The sequence below is a fragment of the Microplitis mediator genome, chromosome 9 (genome assembly GCF_029852145.1).
Source record: "Microplitis mediator isolate UGA2020A chromosome 9, iyMicMedi2.1, whole genome shotgun sequence".
NCBI lineage: Eukaryota > Metazoa > Arthropoda > Insecta > Hymenoptera > Braconidae > Microplitis > Microplitis mediator.
In genome coordinates this window covers 1,149,601-1,165,083 of record NC_079977.1, presented here as the reverse complement: position 1 = coordinate 1,165,083, position 15,483 = coordinate 1,149,601, and positions in this window count along the sequence as shown.

Genomic DNA, 15,483 nt, shown 5'->3' with positions numbered 1-15,483 from the left:
GAAACAAACAAACCCCTCATTCTCTGGAGTCACTTAAGCCTGAATTTCTTCTAAACTTAGATTTCTATGTATTATTAAACGCCTACAAACAGATTATTATACTATGTACAAAAATCATTAAATTGAATTTTCTAAAAACCTATATGGTTTAAAGAAATATGTTACAAACTGATGGTAAGTAAATAAAGTTTAAACTATTAATAATAATAATTTTTCAAAAAATACTTTTCTTTCGGACTAACGTTTTTCGCAATTAATTTTTCCATCGTGAGCGATTTCCAGATGTTCAAGAATAGTAACTTATAGGAACCGTAGATTCGACGCCAAAAGTAATTACATCTCCGCAATTATAACGTCGAATTAGCTATAAATTCTTTAAGTAATTGGAAGAACATCAAAATATAGAATAAATCCTTAATTTCAGATATCTGCTCTTATTTAGCAAGTTAAAGTATGATAAGTGATAAACACGAGTAAACACATGACTCAGTCAGGTTCAGCATAGTCATCAGTGTAGCGCTGCACCACAATCGGGCAATTCCTTCGGGCACCATACTGAGTTTGGTGCAGAACAGTAACAAGTCGGGTTCCAATCTTTCCGTGCAACGACGAAGACTCGAGTAAGCACGAAACGACACAATTAATTTTAAAACTTCGAAGAACAGAAAATTACGAAAAAATTGCCTATATCGATAAGTTAAAAGGATCTGAAGCAGTTTTGAAGCCCTGACATATTATAGTCACTCTTGGACGCGATAAATTAGACCCTAGTAGGCACGAAATAACGGTTACGTAACAATTTATCCAGACATTTAATCCGCGATATTTGATCCGTACGACATTGGGTCCGCACGACATTATATCAACGGGCAAATGATTCTTAAGTCAATTTATCCAAAGATACCTCATACATGTAAATCGACAATCGACACAATTTTTCTGCGACATAATATCCCACGACAAAATAACTCTGGATAAAATATCTTCAAGATTAAAACATCTACAAATTAATAATACAGTATCTCTTTTTTCTCAGGTTTTGTGTGCGTGGAAATATAAATTATGTAAACCTAAAGGCTTGAAATATTACGGTGCTTTTTTATTCAGGGGATTTGTGTGCGTGGACATATCGAATATATATACACCCATGCGATTTCAATAATACTGTACCATTTCAATGAAAATCAGATTATTACTTGTTAGAAAATTTTCAAAATAAATACTTGTCACTTGGATCAACCTAGGTCAGCCGCATCATACCGCATCATACCTACCTAGAAAATTCCCGCTTCAATAAAATTATCTAGCATCTCAAAACTCTACCAATAAAAAAATCTACCATGATATAATCACTAATGTAAAGTACCCAGTACTTGAACACTTCTAAAAATGGGACCAGTAGTTGAACAGACTTTTAAAACTCTTGTTATACAAAATCCGTATATATATTATGAGTAATATGCGCATGTTATAATTATTCAATGATACAGAAATTGATTACTGTAAGTTTTTTCAATTATAACTCAAAAAAATTATATATTTTTTAACTTTAAAGTTGACATGTCGGGAATAGCCGATAGATGCTATTTTTTTCATAAAAAAGATACTATATACCGTAAGCCGAATAATCAGTAAAAAAAACGGTATATCATCATTTTAAGTAAAAAAAATTATACCATCCAATGAAATAGTCTTTTCTAAATACTATATATTTTTGCAAATACATAAACTAAAATTCTTATATTAAATTTTAGCGTCTAACTATACCTCCCAATGTTCAAACCGGTACCCAAAACTTGAACGAGATAGCGTCACATGTTCAAGTATTGGGTCCATGTTATTTTCATGGTGGCAGTAGGTGAACAGCGTAAAATTTATTCTACCCTCGCGGATTCGGGGTTACTGTGAAATCACAGTGAAATCACAGTGAAATCAATTTTACCGTAAGTTTACTGTGTATTGATGGTAATTTCATAGTGAATTCACAGTCGTTTTGTGCCATTTCGTCACTCTGGTTATATAGTAATTTTACAGTAATTTTATGGTAGTTCCATAGTGATTTCACCTGTGATTCTTTTGTAGGTTTACAATTAAATTACCATACTTTCATGATAATTTTTCTATCGATCAGCTATCGATTTATGGTAACCCAACAATGGTAACACTGAGGCTTTATCATGGGTTCACAGTCAGTTTATCGTGATTTCACTACGAATTCACTGTGATTCCATAGTAATCTGATAGTGTTAACTCGGTGACTTTACAATAGTTTCACAGTCAGTTCATAGTGGTTTAACCATGAATTTACCGTGATCCCATGACAACCTAGTAGTATTAGCACTGTGACTCTATGATATTTTCACAGCAAATTATTAGCGTTTTCTCCATGATTTAACTCTACCTTGATAGTGATCTGATACGGTACATCTATCATTAATCCAATTTCAAAATCAAAATTTGAATTTTTAATTTCATTAATCGATAGAAATGGAATTAAAAAAAAAAATAATATCAATTATTTCATAAATGCTCCTATAATTATTTGTAAGTTTAGCAAATATTTGGGCACATATGTATTTTATTTATTATAAATTTAGCTATTTTAGGAATTTCCGAGCGAAACTTTATCTGTAATTATCTAATTTAGTTAATTTTATAAAAGCTTAAGACGGTAAAATTCTTCAGAATTATGAAAAAAAATAAATAAATAAAAAAATTGAATAACTTTTTTTTCAAAACTGTATAAATTGAATTTAAACTACTGCAAAAAATAAAGAGAATATCATTTAGATTAATATTTCAATAGTAAATATTTATTATTTATCATAATTTAAAATAAAATATTCTTAAATTAAGAAAACTTGATGATTTACAAATGAAGGCAAAAATTTTTTTTTTATAAATATCGAATTCTTTTAATTTTATAGTATTTAATAAAATAATTTTTCTTATAGCTTAGTCTTGAGTATATATAGTATTGAATAGCATGAAGTAACAGATTAAATATTTAGTTCCGAATGCGTGTGGTGGCCGAGCGGGCTAAAGTACATGACTTAAGATTCTCTCAATCGAAGGGTCGGCAGTTCGAGTCCCATCATGCGTTAAAAAAAATAAAATTCCTTCTTTACCGAGGGTAAAAAAATAGCATTTAATCCTCCAGAGGAATCACACATGAAGTCGTACAAAGAAATAATAAATAATTTTTTTAAACAAGAAAAATTATTTATTGAAAAACCAAGATTAAGATTATTGTTGCTGTTATAATATTATTATTATTATCTTTGAATCAATAAAATAGGATCTCAATATTGCCCTTAAATCTCGATGAAAACTAAGCAGATCCAGGATTAAATGATTAAGAAATCACACTAATATTACTGTCAATTCACAGCGATATTATTGTGATTTCGCGAAGAATCTATAGTAAGACTGCTGTGAAATCACTGTATGATCACGGTATTATTACTGAGAAAGCATGACTGAAGCACTGCAGATCCAGCATAAACTGATAGTGAAATCACTGTAAATACACAGTAATACTACTGTCAACTTACAGCTATACTACTGTAAATTGACTGTTATGCTATTGTGATTCTACTATGAATCGATGGTGAAATCATCATAAAATTACCATCGGATGATAATTATCACACAGTAAGCAAACGGCACAAAGTTACAGTGATTTCACTGTCATTTCACTATGATTTCACCGAAATTTCACCATGATTTCGGAGTAATTCCGAGTCCGCGAGGGTAGTGCAATGACAAATAATTTAATTTGGTTATTTATTTGTTTATGAAAAAGATATACGAAAATAAAGTATGAGTGATTCATCAACAATTAGTGTAATAATTTTAAGTGATTTCGTGTGAAAACGTATCTATTTCATCAAAATAAATTTTTATTATTTTCTAACAAAAAAAAAGTTCACAACATAGAGGTAAGATGAAAATTGCGAATAACATTTATCTGTTAATAAAAAATAATCCGTTACAATTAGTAAAATTTACGATAAAGTTTGTTAAATCCATAAAATTTCACGACTTAAAAACGTTACAAAAAACTTAAAAAATTAATCAAGAAACTATTTAGATCTAGAAGTTTAAATTCTTGTTCTGTCCTTGTAATAAAAAAATTATATTTATGATCAATAAATAAAAGTATTTATGATTTTAAATTCAGGTAACAGTTCATTTTTAACTTCCCGCTAAGAAAATTGTAAATATTCAAAAATTCGGGAAGTTATTAACTTCCCGCTAAGAAAATTGTAAATTTTCAAAAATTCGGGAAGTTATTGGTTTCGGTCCGATTTACGAAAATCGAATTTCCATCAGATGTCGACGTTTCGAGGTCCTACACGGAAAAAAAAAAATAGTAGTGGCTACTCTCTGAGATAGTACTGAGTTCTTTCTGTAAAAAAAAAATTTCAGACAGTACTGTATGCTATCTAGACTATATCCACTACTCTCTGGAAAGTACTGAGTACTATCCCGGACAGTAGTGGATATAGTCTAGACAGTAGTGGATACATTCTAGATAGCATACAGTACTGTCTGAAATTTTTTTTTTACAGAAAGTACTCAGTACTATCCCAGAGAGTAGCCACAACTATTTTTTTTTTCCGTGTAGGAAGCTATCCTGACTAATTTCACGATGATGTCCGAGTGTATGTATGTGTGTACGTACGTATGTATGTATGTAAATATTCATAACTCTTGAACGGATGAACCGATTTTGATCGTTGAGGTGTCATTCGACGTGGCTTGTTAATGTCTTGAAGCCGTGAAAATTTGAACTTAATCGGTAGGGTGCGTTCAGAGATATTTCAAAAATAAAATTTTTTCGAAAATGTTTTATTTGGATAACTTTTAATTTGCTCGATGGATTTATTCCAAAATCTAATCAGCTCTAAAACTCTATAAGCCGCGTCGAATGCCACCTCAACCATCAAAATCGGTTCATTCGTTCAAGAGAAACCGTTGACGAAAGAATTCAAAAAAAAATTTTTTTTTGGTTTTTTCGAAATTTCTCAAAAACGACTAGATAAATCGATTTCAAAATTTGATCAGCTTTAGAACTTGATAAAACACGTCGATTGCCGACCCAACCATCAAAATCGGTTAATTCGTTCGCGAGATATCGTGGAAGAAAGAAATGCTAAAAAATGGTTTTTTTACAAAACAATGGCATACAAAAGTATTTGCGATCTCGAAGAGCTCGAAAATGTATTCACAATAATGTTTTCGAGCTCGTTGAGCTCGAAAACAGCGGGAAGTTTTGGGGCTGGCCCGCAGGGTCAACTGACAGACCGATTTTTTGTGTTGTTTTTAGTTCATAATAATTAATTAATTAGTAATAAAAAATGTAATTAAAAAATTAAATACAAATGTTTCTTATTTTTAAATGATCATATATTATCATTTGACGTTATCTGAAGTTTGTTGGGGATATAATTTCGAGCAAAACGACTTATGACTAAGTTAGATTCCAATAATTTGAAAAATACTGATAGCAACATACAGCCATGATTTGCGCACTGAGCTTTTCATAAGGCATTCGATTCAAATTTCGCGGATTTACAAAGATTATTGTCGTTTGACGTGATCTGAAGCTTCTTGGAGATAAAATTCTGAGCTAAATGACCTATAACTAAGTTAGATTCCAATGATTTTTGGAATACTGAAACGAACTTACAGCCATGATATGTGCTTTGAGCTTTTCATAGGCATTCGATTAAAATTTCAGGGATTTACAAAGCTTATTATCGTTTGGCGTTATCGAAAGCTTGTTGAAGATAAAATTCTGAGCAAAATGACCTATCTTAGATGCCAATGATTTTAGGTATACTGAAACGAACTTACAGCCATGATATCGCGTTACAGATGCCATAAGGGCATATACCGGCAAAAGGTCCTGGTGAAAAGCCATAAGGGCATATAAAAAATTTTTTTTCGGGAATCGACGTAGTTTTGTCCGAAATGTGGAGAAATGCTAAAAAAAAATTTTATATGCCCTTATGGCTTCCGTGACCCACTTCGGATGCCAGAAGGGCATAGCAAAAAAATTTTTTTTCGGGAATAGATGTATTTTCATCCGAAATGTGCAGAAATGCAAAAAAAATATTTTATATGCCCTTATGGCTCCCGGGACCCACCTCGGATGCCATAAGGGCATATAAAAAAAATTCTGTTTTTATTTCTAAGTCCAAGAAAATTTTTAGTTAGGCAAACATTTTTTTTTTGCATTTCTACACGTTTCATACAAAAGTACGTTGATTCCCGAAAAAAAATTTTTTTGCTATGCCCTTATGGCTCCCGGGACCCACCTCGGATGCCATAAGGGCATATAAAAAAAATTTTTTTTTGGGAATCGTCGTACTTTTGTATGAAACGTGTAGAAATGCGAAAAAAAAATTTTCGCTTAACTAAAAATTTTCTTGGACTTAGAAAAAATAACAGAATTTTTTTTATATGCCCTTATGGCATCCGAGGTGGGTCCCGGGAGCCATAAGGGCATATTAAAAAAATTTTTTTCGGGAATCGATGTATTTTCGTCCGAAATGTGCAGAAATGCAAAAAAAAAAATTTATATGCCCTTATGGTTCCGGGGTGCCATAAGGGCATATAACTTGTTATATGCCCTTATGGCATCTGTAACGCGATATGTGCTTTGAGCTTTACATAGGCATTCGATTAAAATTTTAGGGATTTACAAAGCTTATTGACGTTTGACGTGATCTGAAGCTTCTGGGAGATTAAATTCTGAGCTAAATGACCTATAACTAAGTTAGATTCCAATGATATTGGGAATACTGATACAAATTTACACACAGAAAAAAAAATTATTTGGCTCAAAGAAATTTTTCTTAAGTCAAGAAACTTTTGAAGGTATGGAATGAAAAACGAGATTTTCTTGACGCAAGTAAAAAAATTTCTTGGATTTTAAATCTTGAACGAAAAAAAAAAATTTTCGACTCAATACATTTTCAAAGATTGATTCAACAGTTGAGTTACTTAATTTAATAATTAAAATTTCTTGATTTAATAAATATTGTTCCTTACTGTAATATATTTGTTACTTTAACCAAAAAATATAAATGTTCAGTACAAGAAAGCTACAACGTTGAATAAAATAATGCGATGTTTTAAGTCAATAAACAGTTATAACTTGAACTAAAATACAAATCTCGAACCAAGAGCACTGCGAGCTTAAGCCAAGTAAGTTTTCTCTTGGATTCACGCAGAGGTTCTCCCACTCTTTTCTCAGTACTCTATCTTTGTCGCTCCTACACAAGAAATGAATATTTTGTCCATGCTATAAGGTTTAGTAGATAAAATTTAAAAAGCAAGATAATAATAATTATTTCATATATGTTATAATTATTTGTAAGTTTAGCAAGTACATATTTTAATTATTATAAATTCAGCTATTTTCGGAATTTCCGAGTGAAACTATATTTGTTTTATTCTAATTTAAAATAAAATATTCTTAAATTAAGAAAACTTGATGGTTTACAAATGAAGGCAAAATTTTTTTTATTATTATCCAATAAAGGAATTTTTTTTAGCTTAGTCTTAAATATATATAATACTGAATAGCTTTAAGTAAAAGAATAAATTTTTACTTTCAAATGCGTGTGGTGGCCGAGTGGTCTAAAGCACATGACTTAAACTGGATCTCTCTCTCTAAGGGTCGGCGGTTCGAGTCCCATCATACGTCAAAAAAATTAAAATTCCATCTTTACCGATGGTAAAAAAATGACATTTAACCTCTCCAGGGAGGGATAAATAAGTCGTACAGAGTTAAATAATTTTTTTAAACAGGAAAAATTATTTCTTGAAAAACCAAGAAAAAAAATACTTGGGCTAAGAATCAAATCTCTTTAAACCAAGAAAAAAAAATAATTGAGTCGAAAATTAAATTATATTAAGCCAAGAAAAAATACTGGAATCAAAAATCTAAATACTTTAAACCGAATAAAAAAATACTTGAGATAAGTCTGAAATGTTTTTAAACAAAAACAAAAGTTTTTCAAGCTGAATAATTCTATTCTTGAATCGAGATAGTTATTTATTCAATAAAGAAATTAGCTTCTAAATCCAAATTTTGTTGTTATTTGAATCAAAAACAAAATGTAAGCTTGATTCAAGAAAAAATTTGGGAAGAACGTAAATTCCTTAGTTCAAGTAATCCTTTTTTTCTGTGCAGCCATACGATAGACTTTGAGCTTCTCATAGGCATTCGACTAAAATTTCAGGGATTTACAAAGATTATTGTCGTTTGACGTTATCGGAAGCTTGTTCAGGATAAAGTTCTGAGGAAAATAACCGATAACTTAGTTAGATTCTAATGATTTTAAGAATACTGATACGAACTTACAGCCATAAGATAGGCTCGGAGCTTTTCATACGCATTCGATTGCTATTTCAGGGACTTACAAAGCTTATGAACGTTTGACGTGATCTGAAGCTTCTGGGAGATAAAATTCTGAGCTAAATGACCTATAACTAAGTTAGATTCCAATGATATTAGAAATACTGAAACGAACTTACAGCCATGATATGAGCTTTAAGCTTGTCATAGGCATTCGATTAAAATTTCAACGAAACGTTGAAAAATTTTGGTGTGCCTATTGCCATATACTTTATTAGTCCAACTACTGCTCCCGGAGTGTTCAACTACTGCGGCTTGTCAGAGTTGATCGTTTAACTACTACTCCTTCCATAGTCTATCTCAAAATCGTTGTCAAAATATAAATATTTAATCATCTGAGTTGTTTTGCGCTTCAATCAATTCAAAACTGTTTATATTTTCATGAAAATCATTAATTTGAACTAAGAATTACAACTTTATATATTAAAAGTAGGGTCAAATACGTTTTACTTTGAAACCTGTTCAACTACTGGGTTCTTTACCTTACCAGAAAAAAAACACTACACAGAAAAAAAGATTTACTTGGTTCAAGTAAAATATTTACTTCAAAATTTTATTCTTGAATGAAGAAAAAATCGTTTCTTGTTTTTAGAAAAGTTTCTTGCTTTAAGAAATTTTTTTTTGTTGTTTTAATAAATTCGTATTTCGTTTTGAGAAGTTTCTCTTGTTTTAAAAAAATGTTCTTTTTTCGAGAAAATTTAATTTCTGGATCTAATTGATTTGATCTTCATCATAGAAAATGTTCTTCTCTCAAGAAAATTTAGTTTCTTGCTTTAAAATGTTTTTATTTTCTTTCAAGAAAATGTTCTTTTCTGAAGAAAATTTAATTTCTTGCTCCAAAATGTTTTGATTTTGTTTCAAGAAAATTTTCTTCTCTCAAGAAAATTTAGTTTTTTGCTCTAAAGCGTTTTTATTTTGTTCCAAGAAAATGTTCTCCTCTCAAGAAAATTTACTTTCTCGTTCCAAAATTATTTAATTTTGTTTCAAGATAATGTTCTTCTTTCAAGAAAATTTACTCTCTTACTCCAAAATGTTTTTATCTTGTCGTTAAGAAAAAATGTCTTGAGTTAATACGAAAATGTTTTTAAACTAAGAAAAATAACTTTATAAATCATGAGAAAACTTTCTTGGACCAATAAATTTTTTTTGTCGCAATCAAAAATATAATTTCAGTTAAGAAATAAATCTCTTCAGTTGAGTAAAGAAATTTATTGAGCTAAGAAACTTTTTATTTTTTATCGAAAAAATTATTTTTCGATTTCAATATTATTAACAATAATGTGAAGCAGATAAATACTTAAATTAGAGGCATTTTATCAGAGGATAGAACATTTTCTCTATGAGTTATACATTGTAACAAATTGAGAAAAACAATTATCGCTTAACGCAGGAATCGAACCCAGATTGATTCGGCGTCGCGCGAGAGCTTTACCAACTAAGCCATCCCATCCTCTGCCAAGTTCCGTTTCTTTTGCCTACATCTATTAACCCACACTGTCTTTGCAGTCAGTCATATTTTTCAATCTTAAACACAGAATTTAAAATAAAAAGATTTTTGACTATAATTTGGAAAAATATTACATTTTAGCAAAATACTGAACAGATTATATAAATTTTTCATAAAACAATTTCGATCGAAATTTTAATATTCTTATATCGATATAAGAATATAAAAATTTTTAATAAAAAAAAAATTCGGTTAGAAAAAAAATTACAAATTTATTTAATTATATAAATTAGTTAACTTATTATAAATAATATAATTCAATTATTTAATTTTAATTTATTTCGATAAAAAATGTGGACTCGGTATCAATTTACTATGCTAGTGCGAGAAAGAGAGAGTAAGTTAGAATTCATTTCTTAAGAACAAAATTTTCTTCAGCCAAGAAAATTTACTCTATGCTCAAGTCGTTCATACAGCTTGTCTGGAGAAACTATATTACCAACAGAAGAACAGAATTTTGTTGGTACAACGAATTTATTTTCTTCAATCAAAAGATATTGTTATTGAATGAAGTAAATTAAGATTCTTGTTTTAAAAAAAAAATTATTTATCTTAATAAATGTATTAACTTCGGATAAATAAGTTCACTTTTAATACAAGTAAATAGCAAATCTTGGATAAATAAAATTTTTCTTGAATTGAGAAAATCAAGTATCTTGAATTAATAAATAAGTAGGGGTGTGCGAATACTCGAAACTTCGAAATATTCGAGGCGAATCGAATCGAACAATTCGATTCGAGATTCGCCTCGAAGATTCGAAATGTTCGAATAGTTCGAATAGTTCGAAAGGTTCGAATAGTTCGAAAGGTTCGAATAGTTCGAAAGATTTGAATAGTTTCGAAACTTTACCGAATCTTCGGTAAATAGGGGGCCTGGGACACGAATGCCCCCCCTTAAAAAATTAGGTAAAAAATTTTTTTTTATTTTCCGTCAAGTTATGACCTCTATAATGTTTTTACCATATTTTAGGCCAATATGTGATATGTGGGGTAAAATAGACCACTTAAAAAACAATTAACTTGACGGAAAACGAAAAAAAAAAATTTTTTTCGAGTGGTCCCGTTTACCCCGCATGAGGGAGGCATTCGTGCCCCAGGCTCCCCTATTTACCGAAGATTCGGTAAAGTTTCGAAACTATTCGAATTATTCGAACCTCTCGAACTATTCGAACTATTCGAACTATTCGAACCTCTCGAACTATTTGAACCTTTCGAACTATTCGAACCTTTCGAACTATTCGATATTCGACTCGAATATCGAATCGAATCTAACTATTCGACTCGATTCGATTCGAACAAGATTCGCACACCCCTATAAATAAGTATTTTAATTCAATCGTAAAAGAGTTTTGACTTAAGAAATGATTTATTGACGTAAGATTTAAAATTCAAGTAAATTTAATACTTGCTCGAAGAAAATTCTGGCCTTTCTTCTTTGACCCAAAAATTTTCTTGACTCAAGAAAATTTATATTCAGCCAAGATAGTTTTTTTTTCTGTGTACCAAGCGGCATTTATGAATAAACTCTACACGGAGAAAAACGTTGGTTCGAAGCCAACCAATTTTTGTTATGCTGTCGACCAAACTTGAAACAGGAATTGAAGCATCCAAAAAATAAATATGCTTATACGAAAAATTATTATGCTGTATCACGATACTTACTATGCGCAAGAAACTTATCGATAAGCTTTAATAAAAATTACTTTCATACATTATTATAATTGTAATGCGGCTTAATAATTTTTAATAAGAACATACTAACTTGTTGGATGCTTTACTTCCTGTTTCAAGTTTGGTCGGCAGTATAATAAAAATTGGTAAGTTTCGAGCCAACATTTTTCTCCGTGTACCGCGTTTGAAATCCCTATCATCAACTTTAGAATGTATGTTTACAGACATTAAATTTATTTTTAATTAATTGGGAATCATTTGGGAAGATTCAGGAATATAATTTTATTATTAACCCTTTCCCGAAAGTGTGAATCGAAATGAATCGGTGTGAGCTCTACGGGGGTAGCGCCAATCAAAGTTCGTTGTTAAGGCTGTGTGAGTAACGGTTTAATCGTGTGAGTAACAGTTTAATCGTAGTAGTGCATGCATGCGCCCCCTTCTACTATTTTTTCTGTCCCTTCTCTTCTCAACAGGCTAGCGCTCTCTCGCTTTAAAACGAAGACGTACAATTCAAATTGAGAGTAGGGACTCAAGATCAACCGGGGAAAGGGTTAAACACTAATTAATCAAAGGGTAATTATTTAATATTGTTTGAGCGTTTAGTGCGCATATTAGAAAATTGTGTCAATACGACATTTTCGTTAGTTAGTACACGGAAAGAAAAAAATGGGAATTTTTCCAATTTTACATGGGGAAAATTCCTTTGTTGGCATTGTAAATTTTACTATGTCACCATGTGAATTGTAACTATGTCACATGGTAAATTTTACTTCGTTACATAGGAATTATTCCTATATTGAACATGTAAATTTTCCCATATCAACATTGGAAAAATAACTATGTAATATAGGAACAATTCCAATGTTAACATGGGGAAAATTCCCATGTTAACAAAGTAGAAATTTCCATGTATATAAAAGTAAAATATTTGTAAATTGATGTTTTTTTTACGTAAGTTATTATTATTAAGTTAATCAAAATTAATTAATTGAATTGATGATTATATAGGGGAAGAGAGGGAGGCAAAATGGGTCCCTCAAGAAAAAAATTTTCAAATCCTCAGTTTTTTTTACTTGTTTTACTTTTTATTACTCCCTTGCCAAGTATTTAATCTAAATTTGTTCTGTCCATTGAAAATGAAAACTTGAAAAATGTGGGGCGAAATAGGCCCCCCTTAAAAAATTTTTAAAATGTGAGTTTTTCGGCTTGTTTCACTTTTTTTTCCTTCTACTGAGTTTCTGGTGTTAATTTGTTGTGTCTATCAAAATTAAAAAATCCTGTAAAGTTGGGTAAAACGGGCCTCCAACAAAACTTAATGTATGTTTCTTGCTTGCTTTATGTTTATGAAACTTTTTGCTCTGTATTTAGTATCAAAAAGAGTTGATACACTGTAAAAAATCCGGAGTGAATTCGGATTTAATTTCAATCCGAATTCACTCCACCACTCAGAGTTCCGGAGTTTAAAGAAAATTACTCCGCATGCGGAGTTTTTTTTTTAGCAGAGTGATCGCGGAGTGACGCGGATTTTATTTCACTTTCCAATTTACTCCAGTCCGGAGTTTTAATAGATAGATAAATTTATATTAAATTGTTAAACAATCTGTTTGCGTGCATGTGTGTGTGTGTGTGTGTGTGTGTGTGTGTGTGTGTGTGTGTGTGTGTGTGTGTGTGTGTGTGTGTGTGTGTGTGTGTGTGCGAATGTGTGTGCAGGTGTGATGTGCGTATGTGCAAATGTGTGCGTGCGTATCAGCTGATCAATAATGTAATACGCGAGTTTTTACTTCAATTTTATTGAGTGGAGTAATTTATTATTAATAATATTTTCAAAACTCCTCCCCGGAGTGAATTTCACTCCGGAGGAATTAAATTAATAAAAAATTATCTACTCTGCAAAAAACTCCCCTGCGGAGTGAATTTCACTCCGAGGAGAGTGAATAATTAAAAATTAATTCACTCCGCATTCACTCCGCGAATTTTTTACAGTGCAGTGAAGATTTAGACCTTATAATAACTTAATTCAAAGTTTTCTGTTGAATTACTATTTGATCATTTCTGTTACAAAAATTTTAGGAACCCGTTTGGCTAAAAAATATTTTTCGGTTTTCAAAGTCTAAGCAGCCCATTTACCCCCCCCCCCCCTCCCAACACTTTTGTTGAAAACTTTCGGGACACCGTTTTGCCTCAATATCCCATTTTGCCCCTCCCCCGCCCAAACACTATTTATGTTAAAAATTTGGGGGGGGGGCATTTTGGCCCCAAATATTTTGAGGCATCCAAAATTTTAGGGGGCCCATTTTGCCCTCTCTTCCCCTACTCATTTATATTAATCGAATTCATAAAAACATTTGTTGTTTGGTAGGTGCTACAAAAAAATTTTAATTAACATGTAGAACAAATTTTCTCGTAGTATTGATATTTTTAATAATAAAGCCTCAAATTTGTATGATTCTGTTTACTCTAGATTTTGATGGCCTGTTAGTATACGAAATATCAAGTTTACAAATTCGACTCCCAGGACTTTTTTTAAAGAAATTTAATGCTATACAAGAATATTCTACACTGTTAAAAATAATTTGAAAATTACAATACAAAAGGAATTGAATTTTCATAACTAGGTATTTGAATTGTATTTTCAATAAAAAATGCTTCAAATTTAATATACGTAATTTAAGAATCAAGCTGGTATTTAAAATTAAGATAAAAAATATGAATTTTAATAAACGTACTTAAAATTTATACTTGTTTTTTGAATTTTAAAACCAAGTATTGAAAATTCTAACCCATATTGAATTTTAATTATTCCATTTGAAATTTCATAATACTTATTTGAAAATTCAAATGCTTGTATATGAAATTTCTGCGCGTGACGTGCTGCGCGTTCAGTAATCAAGGATTGTGTATAGTGAAATATATAATATCTGTGTGAGTATAATGTGAGCGGTGTACATCAGACTTTATTGTTGTTAAGTTCTTCATTCCTTAATAATAAAAAGTTAATAAAACTTGTGACTGAACTGAACATCATTGACAGTATGATAAATGATAAAATGATAGAGTGTTAAATGTGATATACACTGTTAAAATAATTGTTTGAATTTTCAAAACATTGTATATAACGCAATAAACACATACAATTGTGTTTGAAATTTCATTGTAACGATCGTATAGAATTTAAAATACACGCTTTTGAATTTTCAAATGAACGCTTCAGATTTTCAAATACATTTATTTAAAAATTAAAAAGGAAGTATTTGAAAAAAAAAAAAAAAGTATTTGAATATTATAAAAAAAGTATTTGAATATTAAAAAACTTGTATTTGAAAATTCAAAAAGAAGTATTTGAAAATCCAACGTTTTAATTTGAAAATTCAAAACCATGTATTTTAAATTCTATATGAAATTAGTAATGAAATTTCAAGCACAAATGTATGTGTTTATTGCGTTATATACAATGTTTTGAAAATTCAAACAATTTTTTTAACAGTGTAGAGCCGAATTTTTAGCTCACACGGTTCAAAAGTTATAATATTTTTAATCAAAAAAAATTTTTTTGCATGTTATTTAAATGGGAAATTTTAAATGACTACCGACACCTTTCAAAATTGAGCTAAAAATTTTGCCCAATGGAAGAATTTTTTTCTCGATATATAGGTCCTTTTTGAGACATAAATTCGATAGGTTGGTTTTTTTGGCTCACCCTCATATAGATATACCAGCAATGATAATTAAAACCCAGATAAAAATAAACCAGGGATGGGCAAAATAGGATTTAATAAACACTGAGTATTTAAGTAAAATTTGACTTGAAACCCAAATTAATTATTGGTACGTGTCTAAAAAATACTTATCCTCAGAAACAGAAAAAGTACTG